Below are 14,229 nucleotides of genomic sequence, written 5' to 3' on the forward strand. Positions count from 1 at the left end.
AAATGCAAATTTCACCCAAAATAAAAATAAAAGACAATTTTGTTTTTGTTCTACCCAGAATCCAAGTAACCTGGCAGCAGCATTAGTGCTACAGTGTGAATAGGACCTCATTAACCTCCACTGGACTGCATATCAGATTTTCACTCCAGAGTTCAAATACAAGAGTGTGGCCACAGCCCTGTAGTATCAACTGCAGACAAACAGCATCTGAAAAATGCATGAATACCTGTCCAATTCCTGTTTGGAAGCTGGAAGAGCAATCAGCTTGTAATCTGTGAAGCAGCGATTTTAACTTGATTCGTCTCGTTTAGTCAGTAAAAAAAGTAAAGAACGTCAGATAGAACAGACGTGTAAAGGAGAGAGAGATGAGAGAATTCACTGTAACAGCTTCATCATCTCATGTGCTCTGTGAGGCAGCTGGCATTAGAGTTTCTGAGGAGGGAGAGATTTGTAAAACATGGACATTACAACAATGGCTGGAGCTTAATCTGCCCAATCCCATTACTGGCTAGAACCATCCACAGACGCACACATACACACACACACACACACACACACACCCATAGATGAAAGGAGGAAATCTGTCACTCTGTGTGTGAGAAAGAGGGAGATAGGGGTGGGAGGCAGAAAGGATGGGAGGAAGGAAGACATGAAGAACAGAGGAACGCTAGAGAGAGAAAATGACGAGATGAAGGGGAGTGTGTGTTTGTGTGTGCAGCAGGAGAACTCGTCAACTTTTGGCTCATCATGCAACAACGTGGCATGATGTTTGCATCACAGCTGTGCAGAATGGGACAAGGCAGTTCAACAAACACTGTATTATTAAGAGGATAGCCTTGGACTGAATGCAGCTAGTTATTGATTTTCAAACTGAAATGTGTTGTGGTATTCATTAGCGTTGCTGAGTGGCCTTAAGCACTGAAAAATGTTGTGCAATTGTCGGACATCTGGTGTGGTTTTGTATCAACTTTAACTTGTTGATGTCGGGGGAGGGAGTTTCTGAAGGTTTTCAACCTTCCAACATGCAGTCCTGATAGGATACACTGCTTCCTTAAAAACGTCAGCCTGAATGCATTACACTAGCGTCCAGTCTTTTGGCTGTGCTTTGAGAGGTTGCACACGTTCATAGGCATTACAGCATTGTTTAATTTTAAAATAATAATAATAACTTTATTTATATAGCACCTTTGAAAAACCAGGTTTCCAAAGTGCTTAACAATCATTAAAAACAAAACCGACAAATTGTACACTGAATAGAATGCAATAAACAAAATATAAATAGACAAATTATTAAATTTAAAAATAAAAATTTAAATAAAATTATATATCTGTATATATAATAGATAAAAATGAGATATATTATTTAAAATAGACCTGAAATAACAACAATAAGAAAAGATTGTTAAAGTTGTAGTTCAGTTCAGAGACGCGATCCATTTCTCCATCATTGTTTAAAACACTTTTACTCTGTCATCGAGCTACATGCCAATTTATGATTTACAAAATGTATAGTACAACCTGTCATACTGTGGTAGAATATCTAGCAGTACAGTGCATCTTGGTATATCTTGGTTTCTTGCACTATGAGCCTGTGTTGCATTTTTCTGTGGCCTAGATGGAAGTGTATCTCTCTCAGCATAACAGGATTACAAACTAGTCAGAGGGTCATAAGTTGTGCGCTGAAGCACTACCCCCCAGGAATATTGAAGTGTTGACAACCTGGGCTAAGAGGAAATTGAAATGATCTCAGACAGGCTAAGCTGTTGATAGAGTCAGTAGCTCAGAGGAATGAACTATTACGCAGCCTCTTGGAGATTGTGGATCCAATCATCAATGTTCATCTGAAGTACCTTTTTTTTTTTTTTCCTAAAGCAAGCCACCATCCAGGGGGGAAACAACTCAGAGAATAAGTTTAAAAGCTGCTCTAAGTCTTATGTTATTGCAGTAAGCGGATACAATGGCTTACTGAGGCTATAGCTTTGATAGCTGACCTGATGTTTGATAAAAGAGAGCCAAGCATCTTGAGGGAACATTGAACAGCTCTTGTGGTCATTTAATCACAGATGTTAATAGTGCACACATCCTCTGCTGAGCTCTGCCCCTCACTGGCTTATTAAAGAAGTAGCTCACAAAAACAACATGGAAGGTGTTCCTGTGCGGGGGCCGTGAGGTCTACTTTTGGTGTCTGTTTATAATCTTATTTGTAACAAAGATTTCTAACCACATGGGATGTTGCGAAGCAGACAGGGGAACCAAGACCTTCTATTTTAGAAAAACTGGTTCCTGTGAATCTTCTTAATCTTCTTCTTTTGATGCTTTTGTCAAATCATATATTTAGACTCACAAAGATGTGACCGCGTGTTACTGAGAGGGAGTGCAGGGATGAACTTTAGACCTTGTGCACATCATAGTAATGAGCTTTCAGTAAGTGAAGACTGCATGCTGCAGGCGTCTGTTTGCTATTAAAGGAACAGTGATGAGGGTAACATGTAACAAAAAGGGAAGCATTACTTTCCTGGAATACAGCACGTTTGCGATATGGTTCGATTGAAGGTCATGTAAATGTAATATTAGTTGGAGTTGGAGAAGTTGGGTAACTTAGTAGTTTCCACAGGTGTATAAAAATATAGTACCCATCTTAAATGCAGCAAAGTACTTGAGATTAACAATATGTATAAATAATATGTGATCTGTTATTTAACAATATAAATTGAGAAACACTGTCCACATATATTTAAGTATGATTCTAACCTTAGTACGGTCCTTAGTAATAATTACACTTTTAAAGGGGCTTCAACCCTTTTGAAGAGAAACGGCAACAAATACCTACATCTTGTAATTTAGATAATTAGGGAATAATGAATTTTTTTTGGAGTAACAGCTACTAACAACTGGCATCGGGTTATGTTATTTTTAAAAGTAACTTGTTACATTACAAGATTACCGCCATTAAAAACAACCTTGTTTTGCTGACTGCCTGTCAGCCATCATTTTGGGAGATTCTGTGCCTGGTAGACAGTATTGCATAGCGGAAACGAAATTTATAGGGAACTAATCTAAAAGCTAATGATGTCCAATCTACTTCAAATGGTTTTTTTTTTAAAAATGGACCATTGCTCTTTAAAGAAAAGTCAAACACCACCAGTTTCTTCATGGGAAACAATATACTTCAGACTCTATTTCTATGACACATGCTTCCCTTTCTTCTTTTCTTCATTCCATTGTTTCCTTCATCAAAATCTCTCTCCAAACACAGCAGCACTGCAGTCTCAGAGTCAAATGTGTCTTTTAATTGACCCAACCTCTGCAGCAACCTCTCTAAAAAAAGTTCACCTTTCTCTGCCCTCCGTCTCATTATGAACCTCATGACTTACTCCCACTACCAAATCTGTAAAAGGACATTATTTTAATCAAGAAAACTTTAATACCCAAACTTTTCTTAAATATAGTGTGTCCTCTGTGCTGCTTTCATTAACCTCAGCAAAATCTATTTTCTCCTGTGCTGCACTCATAAAACCAATACACAGTTTTAAAGACAACACATCGATACCAATGTATGTATTTATTGTTCAATATCATTCCACTCTAAATTTAAGAATACTAACCCTGAATTTAATTCAATTTAATAATTTCTGTCCAAATTCCCCAATACTGTCCACATGTGAAACAGCATAGAGTCGAGCCTTTCTCTTCAACTTCCCTCAAATCTTCAGACCAACACCATAACCTCCTTTAACCTAAACATAACAATTTGACTGGTGAAGATTGTTTGAGGCACTAAATTGCCTGGGAGAAAGTAGCTGACTTGATGTTGCACTCAAGACCAAGAAAATCCTTTAACCTTAAGCTTGCCTGTCAGAGCTGAATTTGCCAATTGATGCCTCTTGCTATGCTGTGAGATAAACGGTTGTGGCTTTTGCCTTGCAGTGCCATGCCACTGCATTTTCACCTTTTCTATACAGTCAGAAAGACGAGTCTATTTCATGCAGTCTGTAATGTAGATGCATTCAGCATTTTCCAATGGCCAATTAATTAATGGCACTACATCAGCAGTGTAACTGACATCAGGTAGCTGGCAACTTGGCTGCAAAGACTGTGAAGTCAGTCAGCTTCACCCAGAATTTTTGGATAGACCTTCATGGTCCACAGAGGAGGAATCCAACTGACCCTGACTTTGACTCTAGCACCACCATGACGTTGATATTTATGGTTTTGAGTGACATATCAGCAACTGTACAATGGACTTGAATTTGAATTAAATGTAATGTCATTTATTATTATTGTAATTTCAGTTTGTCCAAAACTTTGATTTATGTCTATGATATATTCCTGTAAAATGGCAGGCCCATCAGCCTTAGTTGTACTTTGCATTTAGCGCTGTTCTGCTAGCAAAGTAACACTTAAGGTGGCTATGATAACCACTACCTGCTAAACATCAGCCTGTTAACACTGTCACATGAGTAACTTATGTTAGTATGTTGAAATTGGCATTTAGCTCAAGGTACCACTGTGCCTTTGTACAATGTGGTCTTGCTCTGTGCCCATTGGTTGGCACCGTACTGATCACTCCAGATCTCCTGGTGGTGCTGTACTAAGTTGTGGAAATTCAGACTCACACGTGTTTTGCAACCATATTTTGATCAAAATGTGGTCATATGTAGATGAGGAAACAAAGGTCAGTGCACCTTGGGTCAAAGAGTTTCCTTGTATTTTCTTGCACTCCTCACACACTCACTCTCTTCATGGACAATATTCTGTGTATTCTGGTATTCTGTGAAAAGTTGTGGTGTTTTGCTCCAGACAAGTCCCCAGCCTCTAATAAAACTCCTGACCAAGCAAGACCTAATTACAATGTAGTCGCTGCTCTGCTCCCTCTGGAGACACTACAGATCAGCTAGCCTGCTGTGTATTGTGTGTGTGAGAAAACATTTCTGTGTGTGTGCACTACTTGTAATTATTCAGGCTTATATGTGCAGCTAGCATCCTATGCCTGTAGGTTTACATACCGTCAGTTTGTGTGCTTGAGGATGACAAACTTGGCGGCTATCGTGAAGCTTCCTTTTTTGTGAGTCAGCATAAGCACATGTGTGTGTTGTTGTTCTCCTGTCTAAATTTTCTTTCCATCATCTGGGTTACATTCAGCACAAGCTTAGAGACTTAGACTTAGACTTAGACTTCACTTTATTGATCCTTTTGGAATGACTCTCTCGGGGAAATTGGATTTCCAGCAGTTTACAAAGTAAGGAAGCAGTACACAGGGCAATTTGCAAACAACAACTATTTGCAAACAGAAGAGATAAGGATAAAATAGCAAAAAAAATAAATATAGATAACTGTACGTGTAATATAAGCTGGTCCTCCTGTGGTTAATGATGTCTTGGTCAGATTAAATATCACACCCAAACACTGACATCCTAACTTCCTCAGTTGACCTCTGCAACAATCTTTTTCCTTCTTGATCTCTTGCTCTGTTCTAGTTAAATTTCCTCATACAAATTTCTCTATTTTACATCTTTCTCTGACTGTCTGTCTGTCTGTCGGTCGTCTGTAGTCAGTCAGTCTTTAATTACTTGATTTTTTTTACTGTCCCTCAATCACTGTCTCTTTGTCCTCACCATTTCCCCTTTTGCCAGTCTTCTTAATCTTGTCTCTCTTTACTGAATCATGTTTACCGCTCTGTCCTTCCTCTCTATCTCAGTCTATCTCTATTTCAGCATCTCTATGTCCACATTTGTCTCCTTTGATGTTTCAGTTTATCTTGTTCTGGCTGTTTCTTCTCCTTCCTCCTCCTTTCTCTGTGTCCTCCGCTCTCTAATTGACCAAAACTGAGGAAAAATCCATTACACCGTGACGGACTTTCTGAAAGATGAATTGCTTAGGCGAAAATGTCAAACCCAGTGTTGTGTATATAATCTGCATAACACCATCCTAAATACAGGCTGTCTCATGTTCATCCAGTGCAAGAGTTCAGATAGTTAAGTTGTTTTGCCAACCCCCAAAGTAACATTAAGCCCATTAGTGACCTTCAAAGTAGAAATAATGTCCTTTAAAAGGAAGTAGAACAGTGATTCCTAGCCAAGGGATACTTTTACACCAGGGGTTATGTTTGCTGTTTCCAGTGGGCATGTGGGCATGACAGAGTGCGGAGTAGTTCAAGTAATATATATTTTAAAAAAAGGACTAATAATTTGATTAAAAAAGAAAAAAGAATACAACCACATATTGAGTAAACTGTACAAATTAAAACTAGTTAGTAAGCGAGCAGAGCTGATGAGATAGTTCACTGAAACTAATAGACAAATTTTTGAAATAATAACCTAAAAGTAATAAATCAACTTAAAAAGTCACCAATAGTAGTGAATAAATACTTTGAATATCCAGCTTTTGCCACTCGATGTTAGAGTAAGAAATCCAAAGTTGACCAGCCCAGAGTAAATATTGATAGTTTAATTGTATGAAAATATCTTTTATATGATCAATTGTTAAATAACATCCAGTTTGAAATGTATCCCAATGAACACATTTGGAACATAAATTTTGGTTTTCATGTAGGGATACTTGAAAGGCAGTGAGGTTACATGATCAAAAAAGGTTGGTAGATTACTGAAAGCCACTTTGCATGTATGCATGCATGTATGTGGAGCGTGTGTCACCGTGTCTTTACGTTCACATTACAGCATCTACTGCATAAACAGGGTTTATGTAGGGTCTCTGTGTAAGCGAATGCAACATGTAGAGAGTGAAGCACGGATAATGAGGGGTGATTTGCTATTATCAGTCTACTTTTTGACCAGAGTAATTTGAAGAGGTTAAAACCATTCTGAAATGAATGTAGATAAGTAACTAAATACAGAAGTACATACAAACTATCAAAACTGCTCAGTGCAGTTAGTAAAATGAAGATGCAGGCAGTTATATGTTTTTTCTTTCAGGCTGCTTGCAGTAATTCAGTTGACAGTATAGTGTTCTAGACACTCATATAGAGTAGTTTCATCCACTCTTGTGAGAATGCCTACAGCAGTAGCCAGGCAATCTGCATAGTCTAAACTCTACCATAATGATAATAATAATGATAAAACCCTGTGATAATGGTCGGAATGAGTAAAGATTCAGCAAATATAATAAAAATAAGTTGTTCGTCATTGTTTTGAAATACCACTCTTGAAAAAAAGTTCAATATTGTCTTTGCAAATCGGAGCTGGAAAAATAATCTTTACAGATGATTTAAGTTTCAAAAAAAGTGGACATTGTGTTGGAATATTTAGACAAACCACTTGCAATTAAAGTCTAAAAAATAAAGTGGTGTCAGTCTGCAAAAAACACCATTTTCTGTGTCTAAGCCACACACTGATGACCTATTTAAAAGAGCTATTTCAAAGCTCAGATCATCTTCTGAGCAAACGTGCCCATGCAAAACTGAACTGAGGGCACAGAAAATAAAATCTTATATGGCACTAAATTATAATGCAACTTAGACATTATGATGTTCTCTAAACCTCTGAATCAAGGGTGGAATTGCCTCACAACCAAAAGAAGACATTAGTCAGGACGTTATGAACAAATGCTGCGGTCTTCTGCAAACACACACAAAAAAAGGTGCAACCTTTGTTACATAAAAAAAGAATTCAAATCCAATCACATGTAAGCCTTGTCTTCAAAGTGACCTATGATCTTTCTAAGGTGCCCAAATTTAAACTTAACATTAACCCCTAAATTTAATCACTCAGGCATAATTGAGTAGAACCTTTTCATAATGTCCTCACAGGCTGACGTGTCCACACTACAGCACTACTGCCAAGTGTTAGCCCCTCACAAGCTGAACAGGCCCACATACACTTAAGATGATCACCATTTACTCCATATCCAGTGTGGAGCCATTTCACTGCTTGGTAGCAGTTTTATTACAGCTTTATGTGTGCGTCCTGCATGCCACATCACATCAATGAACCACCCACACTGCAGGCAGAGCGAGCTTGGAGTGTGAGACGTTGCTTCACTTCCACACATTTATAATTCAACATACTGTACTGTCACAGCCCTACTCATCTCACTTTCTCTCTCCCTCCCACTCCTATCCTCTCGTATCTCCCCTTCTCTCACTTGTACCCCTTTCTACCCTTCATCTTACTCTTCCTCACATCCTCTCACTCTTTCCAACAACTATACTTCTCACCCCTCACACCAATTCTCATCTCATCCCTCCACTCTCTCTTATTCATTCGCCTCGCCAATCCTTCCCTTATCTCAACCTTTCTCTTATTTTCTCCGCTTTTGATAATATTATTTCCTGGAGCAAGGGATGGCATTAGCAAGTCCATAAGCTTCAGCACCAACATGCAATATGTTGGCACATGACAAGATTGTGTCCCCCTCTGGAAGCTGCAGAGAGTGAGAACAGGCGAGCATCAATACCATTCACCAGCCAACCGTGACAGGCAGCCATCCGCCACGTGATAACCACAACTGGTTACTATCCCTCCCCTGTCCTCTTACATGACTACTTAGACTGTTTTTTTGGTGCACTGTGCATCCATATTTCGTGACCTGTAACTGCAATAACCAAACGTATCCTATTGATTAGCCCCAAGCAGTGTACAGTGTTCAAGAAGTACGCGTTTACTGTTCCCTTGTTTTATCCTTTCCTATGAAGAATACCTCCCACTCACAGTCTCTGGCTGGTTTCTTTTCAGCCTCAATGTATCACTTTGCCTTGCTGTTCTTGTCATTCTCTCGTTGTTTTATTTTTCTTTAATATTTTTGTGTCATTCATTTTTTTAAATTCGTGCTGTCCTCCTTTGTTTGGTTGCTTGCATTGCTTTTTCCCTTTTTTGTCTTCTCTGCTCTTTCATCCTCCTCTGCAATATTTTTTCCCTCACCAGCTTGCTCTCTCCTGCCGAGTTTCATATCACTTCTTTCTCTCATTGTCTGCATATGTCTGCCATATATTGATATGACTGGCAACAGGGCTTTCATTCGGTATCCAGCATGATGTTCCTCAGCCAACATACATACTGTGCGGAGAGGCCACAAAACTTCCCTTAGTAAAACTTTTTAATCAGAAAATGAACATCACTCTGAAAACAATGAAGAAACTGACTGACATACCGAGTTAAGGCTGATCTCATTACAATACTCTTTTTCAATACATTCAAAGCATCATGTGTGCTAAGAAAATGTGGCACAAACTCTTAGCAAAAGCAAGTAAAGCACAGTTCATGTGACACATTTTACTCTAAAGGTACGCTAAAAGGTACTCTTATTATTACTTATTATATAAACATACAGACACACAAACAGTTACAACAATTAAGCCCAATTAAAACATACACCGCACCAACACAAAGTTAATCAAATGCTTTTAGAGAAAAGCAGTGTTTTTAATGTACATTTTAAATCACAGTAATGTTAGAGCACTTCTAATGCAGTCTCTGAATCTCCAAACACAACAGATTTGCCTAACTGGGAGCTACAGTACTCCCAAAGTACACCGGCAATGAATAATTTGGCAAGAGTCTATCATAAAAGGGAGGAACATATTCAAACAGTTCCCTTAAATCCGTCCCACATGGATCTCAAAGTGCTTGGAAAATTACTGCAAAATGCCAAAATGTTTAGACACTCTGTCAGATTAGGGGGTCACAGAGTTCTAACCTGTTAAGGTGACAAAGGCCACAGACAAAGCAGAGTGCACACCAGACTACAACAATTATAGTTTGTCTTTCACTATTGCTTGATATTCAATCTTGGGCCGATACATAGTCGCTTGGTGGGCTGTCTTTTTCCTATCTGGTCAGTGGAGTGTGTGGGTCAACAGCATACATGTGTGCGTAGAGGCCAATGGATTATTTATTGGACATAATGCTTCTGACCTTAAGTTTATATTCACTGAAATGAAATAACATCACTTTTTTTCTCTCCATCTTTTGCAGATTGCAGTGGTGGGAAGAGCATCCTGCATTCCTATTGGTCAACATTGCTGTAACAGAAGTTTTCAGACCAGGTGAGACCAGGCAAAAACACTGTGACCTAGTCATACAGGCATAAAGTCTCATGTGACTCATTAGGTTACAGTGCAGTCACGTAAGTCACGTACAGTGTTCAGGCAGATCAGCTCCTAAAAATTATGGTATTTTTCAGTTAGTTTTCATATTTGTATTTTTTGTAATAAAAGTAAAGTCAAATATGGGCTGTTTATCGCTTCATCTAACAAAACTATTTCTGTCGCTGAGCACACTTCCACCACCTGATTCAAATATTTTGTTTCCTTATGCCACATTAATTTTTACATTTTTTTTCATCCATTTTTATTATATCCCTCGCTGCATCTCCCTATCATCTCCTTTCTGAGAGAGCAAAATGTCACAGATAAAGATTTGGAGTTGAAGAGTTACAAATACTATAAAAAGCAAGCAGTATCTTGCTATGTAAATACCCTACTATCAGTCATATGTCACTATTTACTATTTCAAAGTCACACTCGGAGGAAGTTATTATATATATTATGGCATGCCCTTCAGGAAATTAATATATGAATATATGGAATGAAACTATACATGTATATGTATGTATATATGTATGTGTATATGTATGTATATATCTGAATGTGTATATGTATGAATGTGTGTATGTATGTATGTATGTATGTATGTGTGTGTGTATATGTATGTATGTATGTTTGTGTGCATATATATGTATGAATGTATGTATGTGTGTATATGTATGTATGTGTGTGTATATGTATGTATGAATGTGTGTATGTGTATGTATGTGTGCATGTGTATGTATGTATATATGTATGTGTGTATATGTATGTATGTATATGTATGTGTTTATGTATGTATGTATGTGCGTGTATATGTATGTATGTATGTGTTTGTGTGTATGTATGTGTTTGTGTGTATGTATGTGTGCAAGTGTGTATGTATGTATGTATGTGTGTATGTATGTATGTATTTATGTGTGTGTATATGTATGTATTTATGTGTGCATGTGTATATGGATATATTTGTGTTTATGTATGTATGCATATATGTATGTGTGTATGTATGTGTGTAGGTGTATGCGTGTATGTATGTATGTGTATGAATGTGTATATGGATGTATTTGTGTTCATGTATGTATATATGTATGTGTGCATGTATGTATGTATGTGTATGTGTGTATGTATGTGTGTATGTATGTATGTGTGTATTTGTATGTATGTGTGTATGTATGTATGTATGTTTGTGTATATGTATGTATGTGTGTAAGTCTATGTATGTATGTATGTATGTATGTGTGTGTGTATGTGTGTAAGTGTATGTATGTATGTATGTATGTGTGTGTATATGTATGTATGTATGTATATATGTATGTGTGTATGTATGTATGTAGGTGTATGTGTGTATTTGTATGCATGTGTGTATGTATGTATGTATGCATGTGTGTGTGTATATGTATGTATATATGCATGTATGTGTGTAAGTGTATGTATGTATGTAAATGTGTATGTGTTTGTATGTATGTGTATTTGTATGTATGTGTGCATGTGTATTTATGTATGTGTGTATATGTATGTGTGCATGTATGTGTAGGTGTATGTGTGTATGTATGTGTATGAGCATGTGTGTATATGTATGCATGTATATGTATGTGTGTATGAATGTATGTATGTATATGTGTGTATGTATGTATGTGTGTATTTGTATGTATGTGTGTATGTATATATGTCTGGTTTTGTATGAATGTATGTATGTATGTATGCATGTATATGTATGTGTGTATGTATGTATATATGTGTGTATGTATGTATGTATGTATGTCTATTTGTGTGTATGTTTGTGTGTGTATGTATGTATGTGTGTATATGTATGTATGAGTATGTGTATGTATGTGTGTAGGTGTATGTTTGTATATGTATGTGTGTATTTGTATGCATGAGTGTATGTATGCATGTGTGTGTGTATATGTATGTATATATGCATGTATGTGTGTAAGTGTATGTATGTATGTAAATGTGTATGTGTTTGTATGTATGTGTATTTGTATGTATGTGTGTATATGCATATATGTATGTATATATGTGTGTATGTATGTATGTATGTGTGTGTATATGTATGTATGTGTGTAAGTGTATGTATGTATGTAAATATGTATGTGCTTGTATGTGTGTATATGTATGTGTGTATGTGTGTGTACATGTATGTATGTGTGTAAGTGTATGTATGTATGTATGTAAATATGTATGTGTATGAGTATGTGTGTATGTATGTGTGTAGGTGTTTGTCTGTTTGTGTATGAGCATGTGTGTATGTTTGTGTATGAGCATGTGTATATGTATGTGTATGAGTATGTGTATGTATGTGTATTTGTATGTATGTGTGCATGTGTATTTATGTATGTGTGTATATGTATGTGTGCATGTATGTGTGTATGTATGTGTGTATATGTATGCATGTTTGTATGTATGTGTGTATGAATGTATGTATGTGTATATGTGTGTATGTATGTATGTATGCGTGTGTATGTATGTATTTATATATGTATGTATGTATGTGTGTGTGTATATGTACGTATGTGTATGTGTGTATGTATGTATGTGTGTATGTATATGTATATATCTATGTATGTATGTACGTATATGTATGTATGTTTGTGTGTATATGTATGTATATATGTCTGTATGTATGTATGTTTGTGTGTGTATATGTATGTATGTGTGCACGTATGAATGTGTGTGTATGTATGTATGTATGTGTTTATGTATGTGTGCATGTATGTGTAGGTGTAAGTGTGTATGTATGTATGTAGGCGTATATGTGTATGTGTGTGTGTTTGTATGTATGTGTGTATGTATGTATATATGTATGTGTATATGTATGTGTGTAGGTGTGTATGTATGTGTATATGTATGTATGTGTGTATATATGTATGTATGTGTGTAAGTGTATGTATGTATGTAAATGTGTATGTGTGCATATGTATACATACATATGCACACATACACACATACCTACACACATGTATATATGTGTATGAGTATGTGTGTATGTATGTGTGTAGGTGTTTGTATGTTTGTGTATGACCATGTGTGTATGTATGTATGTAGGTGTATGTTTGTATGTGTATTTGTATGTATGTATGTATGCATGTACGTATGTGTATATGTATGTATGTGTGTATGTGTGTGTATATGTATGTATGTATTTGTGTGTATATGTATGTACATATGTATGTATATGTGTATGTGTATGTATATATGTATGTATGTGTGTATGTGTGTGTATATGTATGTATGTATTTGTGTGTATATGTATGTATGTATATATATATGTATGTGTGTATGTATGTGTATATGTATGTAAGTGTGTATGTATGTGTGTATATATGTATGTATGTGTCTAAGTCTATGTATGTAAATGTGTTTGTGTTTGTATGTATGTGTATTTGTATGTATGTGTGCATATGTATGTGTTTGTATGTGTATATGTATGTGTGTGTACATGTATATTGTATGTATGTGTGTAAGTGTATGTATGTATGTAAATGTGTATGTGGTTGTATGTGTGCATGTGTATGTATGTATGTGTGTATAGTATGTGTATATGTATGTGTAGGTGTATGTGTGTATGTATGTATGTGTATGAGAATGTGTGTATGTATGTGTGTAGGTGTTTGTATGTTTGTGTATGAGCATGTGTGTATATGTATGTGTGTATGTATGTATGTAGGTGTATGTATGTATGTGTATTTGTATGAATGTATGTATGCGTGTATGTGTATGTATGTATGTAGGTGTATATATGTATGTGTTTATGTATGTATATGTGTATGTATGTGTGTATTTGCATGTATGTATAAATGTATGTTTGTGTATATGTATGTATGTGTGTATGTATGTTTGTATGTATGTGTGTATGTATGAGTGTGTGTATGTATGTATGTATGTGTATATGTATGTATGTATTTGTATATTTGTATATATGTATGTATTTATATATTTGTGTGTATGTATGTATGTATGTGTGTGTTTATGTATGTGTGTATGTATGTATATATGTGGTATGTGTATGTATGTGTGTGTACATGTATGTACATATGTATGTATGTGTGTAAGTGTATGTATGTATGTAAATGTATATGTTTGTATTTGTATGTATGTGTGCATGTGTATGTATGTATGTGTGTATATGTATGTGTGTAGGTGTTTGTATGTTTGTGTATGAGCATGTGTGTATGTATGTGTATGAG

At 36.2% G+C, this 14,229-nt stretch overlaps 1 long non-coding RNA gene across 2 annotated transcripts in view; it reads left to right on the forward strand.

Moving 5' to 3' along the window:
- Positions 1–14,229, forward strand: part of LOC124053599 — a 137,724-nt gene that overhangs the window by 115,457 nt on the left and 8,038 nt on the right. For both annotated transcript variants that reach the window (XR_006842190.1, XR_006842191.1), the window contains exon 3: positions 9,930–10,000. This is a non-coding gene — a long non-coding RNA (uncharacterized LOC124053599). The remainder of the gene's footprint in view (positions 1–9,929; positions 10,001–14,229) is intronic.

This window comes from Scatophagus argus, chromosome 22 (genome assembly GCF_020382885.2).
Source record: "Scatophagus argus isolate fScaArg1 chromosome 22, fScaArg1.pri, whole genome shotgun sequence".
Lineage (NCBI taxonomy): Eukaryota > Metazoa > Chordata > Actinopteri > Scatophagidae > Scatophagus > Scatophagus argus.